This window comes from Tachyglossus aculeatus, chromosome 18 (genome assembly GCF_015852505.1).
Source record: "Tachyglossus aculeatus isolate mTacAcu1 chromosome 18, mTacAcu1.pri, whole genome shotgun sequence".
NCBI lineage: Eukaryota > Metazoa > Chordata > Mammalia > Monotremata > Tachyglossidae > Tachyglossus > Tachyglossus aculeatus.
The window spans coordinates 12,846,584-12,855,250 of record NC_052083.1 but is presented as its reverse complement, the minus strand read 5'-3'; the positions used below and the strand labels follow the sequence as shown (position 1 = coordinate 12,855,250).

The 8,667-nt window shown below is 40.4% G+C and overlaps 1 non-coding gene across 1 annotated transcript; it reads left to right on the top strand.

Moving 5' to 3' along the window:
* Positions 1-1,105: 1,105 nt before the first annotated feature.
* Positions 1,106-1,243, top strand: LOC119940455. The gene has a single exon (XR_005454932.1). It is a non-coding gene; the product is annotated as a small nucleolar RNA SNORA7 (small nucleolar RNA).
* Positions 1,244-8,667: the final 7,424 nt, after the last annotated feature.

The window sequence follows — 8,667 nt, the reverse complement described above, 5'->3', positions numbered from 1 at the left end:
TGAGAAGTTTCATATAGGGGATGTTCAGTAAACCTGGATAAATGGTTGTTAAAATGTCAATTCTTAAGGCATTGTAATGGTCATTTTTAAGGCCTTAAATTTAGCTGGCATGAAATTTTTATAGTAATAAAATTGTCTAGGTTTAAAAAAAAAATAAAAGCCCAGGGGAACTATATGTTTCTGCTGCCCAAACACTAACATTAATAGACTTGGGCATAAAATGTTAATAAAATCCATTCCTGGTGTCATTAGTTACCCTGTGGTCACTGTTACAAACTGAAAGAAAAGGTGAAACAGGCCATTTAAAGATGAGGGGGACAGCTCAATATTGGTGACATGTAACCGTTTAAGAATGATAACCACATTTTATGACAGGTGATGGTTCCCCTAATCAAATGTTGTCTAGGCTGACTAGTAGCCTATCAGTTGATTGATGAACCTATGACCCAAGACGATCTAAAGTTGCAGGATCATCCATCCTATTCTGAAACCAGTTGGTCAAATTCCTCCACATACTTTCTCGTACACAGCCAATTTTCAGCAAATGTTGAGGTTCTTAAATCTGCAAATCTTCTGAGCTTTAAAGACCAATAGCAGCGGGGAAGGATTTATATCTAGTTTATCTTTTGTATAACTGTGTAATCCCTTGTACATTTAATTAATTATTTTGACAACTCTAGTTGTAAAATGTTTAGCTAAGTTCCTCAGAAAAGTGATATTTATTGAATACTTACTGTGTGCAGAGCACTGCATTAAGCACGTGGGAGAGTACAGTACAATCAAGTTGGTAGACACATTCCCTGCCTACAATGAGCTTACAGCCTTAGAGAGAGACAGATACCAAGATAAATAAATAATTGATAGATAAGTGCTGTGGGGCTGGAGATGGGGTGGATATCAAATACCCAAAGGATACAGGTGCAAGTGAAAGGAAGAGGGGGTCAGAAAAAGATAACTTAGTTGGGGAAGGTCTCTTGGAAGAGATGTGGCTTTGAAGGTGGAGAGAGTGGTGGTCTAGAATGTATGGAGAGGGAGGGAGAGCCAGGCCAGAGGGAGGATGTGGGAAAGGAATCAGCGGCAATATAGATGTGAATGGGGCACAGTGCCCCTCTCAGAGTCACACCTGGAGAGTTTCCAGTACTCTACCAGTTTCCACAATGGGAGGGAGAGTCAAGTAGAGGCCTACCCATTCCATTCCTAGCTTGTGCAGTGGCTAGCGAGTGGAAGGGAATCTGATACAAGTCAAAACTCACCTGTGCTGAACAGCAGCAGCATGAGAGAGAGTTGAGGATGGAGACTCAAGTTTACCACCCAGAAGGAGGCAGTGGTAAACCACTTCTGTATTTTTACCAAGAAAACTCTATGGATCCACTACCAGAACGATTACAGATAAAGTTGGGGCGTTCTGGGAGAGTTGTGTCCACAGCGTCGCTATGGGTCGGAGATGACTTGATAGCATAAAACAAGAAAAGGGGCACGGTGAGCAAGCTGACACTAGAGGAGCGAAGTGTGTGGGCTGAGCTGTAGTACGAGATCAGTGAGTTAAGGTAGCGGGACAAGCTGATTAAATGCTTTCAACTGGATGGAAAGGAGTTTCTGGATGTGAAGGTGGATGGGCAACCACTGGAGATTCTTGAGGAACGGGGAAATGTGGACTGAACTTTTTTTTAGAAAAATGATCCAGGCAGCGTAGTGAAGTATGGACTGGAGTGAGGAAAGACAGGAGCCAGGGAGGTCAGCAAGGAGGCAGACATGATAGTCAAGGCAGGCTAGGATAAGTAGTACAGAGTATTGCACCAAGTGCAATACCTAATAAATATCGATACCTCTACCTCCAGGTAACGAGGCACAGTATCTTACCTGCCTTCCTCTACACGATGCACCCTTACAGGTCCCCAAGATATTCCAGCACCATTTGGGAACATGGCCAAGGGAGTAACTCACAGCAATTCATTCATTCAGTCATAATTATTGAGCCTTTACTGTGTGCAGAGCACTGTACTAACCACTTGGGAGAGCACAATACATAATTAATAGACACATTCCCTGCCCACCGCGAGCTCACAGTCTAGAGAGGGAGGCAGACAGTAATAGAAATAAATGGATTACAGATATGTATATAAGAGCTGTGGGGCGCGGTGGGGGCGATGAATAAAGGGAGCAAGTCAGGGCAAGGCAGAAGGGAGGTGAAGAAAAAGAAAAGAGGATTTAATCAAGGATGGCCAGTAGCGAGATTACTACTTGGCCCAGGTTTACCTTCAGGAGGATTTAAGCAGCCCCAGCTCTTCCCATGCTCCTCCTCAGTTTTGATGAGGACACATAGTACGCACCAAGTCCTTAAGTCCCAGTGGTTCCAGGGTGCTGATCCCAGTGAAGGTGGCACAGACATTCCCTTCTCACAGGGAATGACTTTGGGAATTCACATAATGGTTCCCTCTGAAACAGTTTTCTGAAATTCAAAAAGAGCCATGCAGGTCCAGATCTCCCTGAAATGACCTGTAAATTAAAGAAGAAATTCTAACACTGTGGAGTTGATGGCTGGGTTTGTTGGAAGTGCAGTCAAAATTTCACATCTTCCGAAGAATGCGGAGGGACCATAGATTGTCCTAGCCACCAGGCAATTCTCTTTTGGCAAGAGGCACAAGTCAGACATGCACCTCATATAAGGCAGAAGATTGGTCATCCACCTTCCTTCCTGATGGCCCAAACTCAGGCTGAGCTATTGCTGTAGCATAAATACGTTTTTATTTTTTCCACAGGCATTCCCCTCTCTCTTGCCCAACCGGCTAATAGTGCCCTGTAGAATCTACATTTTTATTTCAGAGAAAAATTGACATTAGTCAGGGTTAGGATGAGAATGAAACTGAAGCATAGTTAGGTTTCTTTTTATCTGAATCAGATCCCTGTTGTTAATCGAGACCCCCTAGGTTTTTATGATCAGCCTCCATAGTTTGAGTGAAAAATGACCCCATTTAACTACAATTTCAGGTAATGTTTTTCTTGACTTTTATACAACGAGATGTTTTACTGCAACTAGAAATGGAAATGGCACAAATTCTCAAATCATTTTGCTCAGCACTTCCTGAGTTTCTTAGGGCTGGAACCAGCAATACCCGAACTTAAGTTCACATAAAATATGAAGCCTAACAAAATTATCAACCACAGAAACTTAGCTGAGAATGGTGAATTTAAATTTATATCCAATGATGCCTTCTGAACACATTAGTACACCTGCATGAATTTAGGTCTCATTGTGAAACTAAAATCCATCCATGAAAGCACCTGAAATCAGACTGCCCTATATGTAACAGAGCAGGTGACCAACTCGAAAAATATAAATTTCAAGGTACTCCTGGGTTTTTATTTACACTGGTCTAATTTGAGAATCATCAAAAGGGATATTTCAGTCCTATAAACCACTGGAATTGTACTTCACCCAGCTCAAGGAAAGCTACCATTTGTTGAGCATTACACTGTATAGATTCCTTGCAATCAACCAAGTGCTTAGTAAAGTGCTGTGCACACAGCAAGCTCTTAATAAATATGAGTGAATGAATTGAATGAATGAACCAACCATATTTGTTGAGCACCTATATACATTGCACTGTACAGCTTCCTTTCAACCAATTAAGTGTAATTATTGAGCATCTGTAGGCAGATCACTCTACTAAGCACTTGGGCGAATACAATATGGTTAATAGCCTGGAAAACAGTGTGGCCTAGTGGAAAGGGCACTGGGCTGGAGATCAGAGGATCTGGGTTCTAATCCTAGTTTGGGCAAGTCGTTTAACTTCTCTGTGCCTCAGTTTCCTCATTTGTAAAGTGGGGATTCAATGCCTGTTCTCCTTCCTGCTTAGACTGTGGGACAGGAACTTTGTCCAACCTGATTACTTTGTACTGACCCTAGCGATTAGTATAGTGCTTGGCACATAGTAAGCACTTAACTAATGCCACAATTATTAGTAGTAATAATAACAGTAGTGGTAGTAGATATGATCCCTGTTCTCAAAAACCTTACGATCTAGCAGGGAAGAGAGATACTGGTCCTATGTGACAATAGTGTCTCTAAATGCCAATAAAGAGTATGTGAGGAGACTTCCAAAGCATTAATTTCTTTCCTTTCCATCTTGCAGTTCTTCTATACAGAGCAGGCCTGAATCCACTTACTCAACTTAATAATGAAAAGTGGTGAAGTCATTAAAGAATCAGAAAATTGAATTGGTTATCATTAAGATCAAACCTATGTATTTAATAGGAGAACAATGCTTTGTATACTTCTCAGCAGCCTGATAGGAACAAAGGCTCATTCCTTCCGATCCCTCAGCCCTCTGACAGATCTACCTATAAATCCATCACTTTCAGACATCGGATGGATCTTCAATGCCTACTGAAGGACTGTGTCTCATAAAGCAGTGAATGACTCACCATCCTCACCCCTTTTGTTCTTTTGTCATCTATGAAAGATGTAGCAAAAGTACTCCCCATCATGTCATAAGTCATCCAGGCAGAATTCAGTATCTCTTCTTAATGCCAGACATTTTCTTTATTTAACTGTTCCCATAGGCACTGTGTTGTAAAACATGTAATGAACACGGCTGTAGCTCATGTAACGACTGAAGGTCCTCTAAATTTAGAGAGTGTGTGTATGTGTCTATTTTGTTATACATGTAAGGAGGAAATGTTTCTGGCTGACTACAAGTGGAGCTGAAATCTGAAATTCAGTGGGAGAGTCCTTATGACTGTGTGTGTGTGTGTGTGTGTGTGTGTGTGTGTGTGCTGTGTTATTCGTGAAGCGCCTACTGTGTGCCAGTCACTGTACCGCGTACTGGTGTCGCCACAAGCTAATCAGGTTGGGCCCACTCAATGCCCCCCATGAGCCTCATAGTTTCCATCCCCATTTTGCAGATGAGGGAACTGAGGCACAGAGAAGTGAAGTGACATGCCAAAGGTCACACAACAGGCCAGTGGTGAAGCTGGGATTAGAACCCAGGTCCTTCTGACTCCAAGGCCTGTGCTCTATCCACTATTGATTGGGGTCTGGAGAGTGCTAGCTCAATTTATTTATTTTGACCACTCTAGTTGGAAACATATGTATGTTTGTCTCCTCAATCAACCAATCAAGTGCATTTATTGAATGCTTACTGCATGCAGAGCACTGTACTAAGCACTTAGGAGAGTACTATATAGCTATATAACAGACACATTCTCTGCCCACAGTGAACTTAAATTCCTTCCTTAGTATACGTTGCCTGTGGGCAGGGACTGTGTCACTCCCTTATTCCATACTTATTCCGTACTTCCCAAAACCAATACTTTGCATCACATCAAGTAGATAATAAATATTACTACTACTATCAATACTACAGAACATGTGCACGTGCATGTACACACACACACACACACACACACACACACATACAAAACCCAATAATACCTTAGCCAATGTATATTGAAACTCGGATGCTATGGAATTGCTCTACTACTATAAGACATTTTTCTCCTTGATTGTGGTTAATGATGGGATACCTATTGAAGAGGGGTAGTATTCATTAGGCAGTTTGTTAGTTTATTTCTTCCACTATATTCATTAAGCACTCTCAAATGCACAGCAATAACTCTTCGGGACAGTTTAGTGAAATATTGCTTCAGTAGCTTAGTGGCCTAAAAGAGTTAAAGTGCCAATCCTCAGGGAACAGTTATCCAGAGAAAGTTAGATTGTAAATTACTTTCCTCATTATATGCCTTAGAAGGAGGAGGAGAATCTATTTTCAGCTGTCCAAGTGGGAGATCTGTGTGGTCTGTGACAGAGTAAGACAGTAATAATGATTTTATCAACAGGTTAGGTTAGGATAATTCATTATCAGACAAGTACCCCTGTCATTTTTTAAGTATCATAGTGAGTTTAGTACTTTCCTAGAGAGCTTATCTTGTGACATACCAAAGTGTCTCCTGTCCCACCTCAAAATTTAGACACATAAAGCACCTGCTCAGTCAGAATGTATTTTTAGAGATGTTCTTCCAACTCGACTGTATTGTTCCCTCCCAAATGCCCGGTACAGTGATTGGTACACAGTAAGTGCTCAATAAATGCCATTGATAGATGTGAATCTTTACATGTATATATATTTTTACTTGCATATTCACAAGGAAAATATCATTTCTAACGTGTGTATCATCCAGTCTAAAATCTCAGACCACTTTATGAATATTGAGAGTCTACCACTAGTCTATACCAGTAATTACATAGGGATAGCAGGCAAGGGTGGGGGAAAGGGGACAATTCTAAATGAAGACATTTTATTCCTCCATCCGGTAGAAAGTTGATTTTCACTCAATTGATTGAGGCTGCCCAGAACTAAATTTAATGACTTCCAAAGAAAGGGATTGGGAGGGAATAAAAGGAAAAGTTTAACCCAACAGTCCCTAAATTTTCTTTAGCCTTTTTAGACTGAAGTTTGAATAGCTCCTTCTTCTTAAAGATACAGAAATTCAAGGGTGTGTTCAGACCTCGTTTCTCAAAGAGTCTCTCAAAACTTGGATCTAGCCACATTATCTCTCTTTTTTGCAACTGATGCTGTGACTCAGAAATCTGTCTGAGACCCAGAGGCATAATTATCGGCCTAACAAGGGGCAGTATTAATAAGCTGAATTACTATATTCAACCAGATGGAAGAATGTAGAATAAAACTCTTCTGGCTTTTAGAGTCTCCCATATGCTAACTCCATCTTTGTTCTCTGGGGCTGCAAGACAGAAATCGCAAGAGCAATTGCATTGCTTGCATTTCATGATGTGAGATCTTTGGAATTCCTAGCCTTAATAAAGGACTTTTGTGCACTCAAGATTCTCTCACTGTTTCAGCAGAACTGTTGGTGCAACAACTGAAGTAACATTCTAGATAGATTTCAGAAAGTTATAAATGACAAAGAAAAATATAATGTGCAATTCTTGTCAGAATATATGCATTTTTTATATTTATCTTGAATACACAGGTGATAGCTTCAAAGGGTGCAGCTCCAAAAATCAATATCTTAAATGAAATGTCTTTAGAATCCGCTTGTCATTTTAACTGTGGTCTGACTGAGGAGTGGTAATGTCTCTATAAATAATGTTTAGCTTCAATATCTTTTACCCTTGTTCCAAACAGATGAGCAATTTTCGAAAAGCAACTGTAGAAGATGCACTTTTGCCTCTTCATCAAAAACATATAAAGATGAAATATATTGCAATATTTATTGCAATGTATTACAAACTACCATGATGATCCAATACAGATGCCTCTTTTCTCTGTGTCGCCGACCTTCAAAAGTGATGATGTGAAAAGCCTCAGATTTTATGACAGCTTAACTCAGAATACATTACAGCTTCTATATTAATATGTATTTGGAGCTCTGCAATAAACTTTGGTTATGGAAAGAAACCCTGCACCTTGTACTCACCTATAAACTTTAAATATGAAGAAAAAGATGCTCATAGTGGCAACAGGAGAGGGTTGTGACAATATATGAAATGATATTACCTCTTTCTTTTAGCCTAGCAACTGCAAAGCAATTTTTCATGTTACATAAATTTAACATTTGCTGTATCAATGAATCTCATAATCGGAAATTTAGGAGAAACACCAGAAAAATGAAAGGATTTCATATTTGTGTGGGTGCCTGTGTGCATATCTCCATATGCTTGTACACTAAGTGTGGCTTAGATGCATACCCACTTACATGTGGCTGTCAACTGATGGATTGAAAATGTACAGATGATAAACGTCATACATGAGATTCTGACAAGACTGAATCATCAAGCATTGAGTCTCAGGGTAAAAGTCAATCAACACTGGAATTGAACCTCAAATAGGCACGTAGTCTTCCTCAGTAGACTGGGAATACTATTTTGTAAAATACAGAGGACTTATTATGTAAGTATAAAACTATATTTGTTCATAGCTAGACAGGTTTGCCTCACCAGGCCCCGTTTTGAATAACCACACTGATTATTCTGTACCATTCTGGCCTCAAAATGTGATGTTTTCAGTAGCCATTGTTTTCTATAGCTACACAAGAGCTCACCTGAGCTACCTGCTATTTCAAAGACACTCATGTTCTCTTTCACCACCCCAATATTCTGTCTGATTGGGCATTGCACCATCAATTGTGGTATTTGTTAAGCGCTTACTGTGTAGTACAGTACAGGCAATGGACTAAACACTGATAATCGGGTCAGACAAAGTCCCTGTCCCACATGCGGTTCACAAGTCTTAATCCCCATTTTACAGATGAGGTAGCTGAGGCACAGAGAAGTGAAGTGACCTGAAGTGAAGATCACACAGCAAAGTGATTTATTCTGACGATTTTGACACCTGTCTACATGTTTTGTTTTGTTGTCTGTCTCCCCCTTCTAGACTGTGAGCCCGCTGTTGGGTAGGGACCGTCTCTATATATTGCCGACTTGTACTTCCCAAGTGCTTAGTACAGTGAGCTGCACACCATAAGCTCTCAATAAATACAATTGAATGAATGAATGAAAGTGATGGAGCAGGAAGTAAAACCTAGGTCCTTCTGACTTCTGGGTCTGGGCTCTATCCATTAGGCCAAGCTGCTTCCATTCTCAATTTTCTGCATTTTTGTCCTCTGAGGAATAATCAATCAGTGTGATTACTGAGACTTTACTGTGTG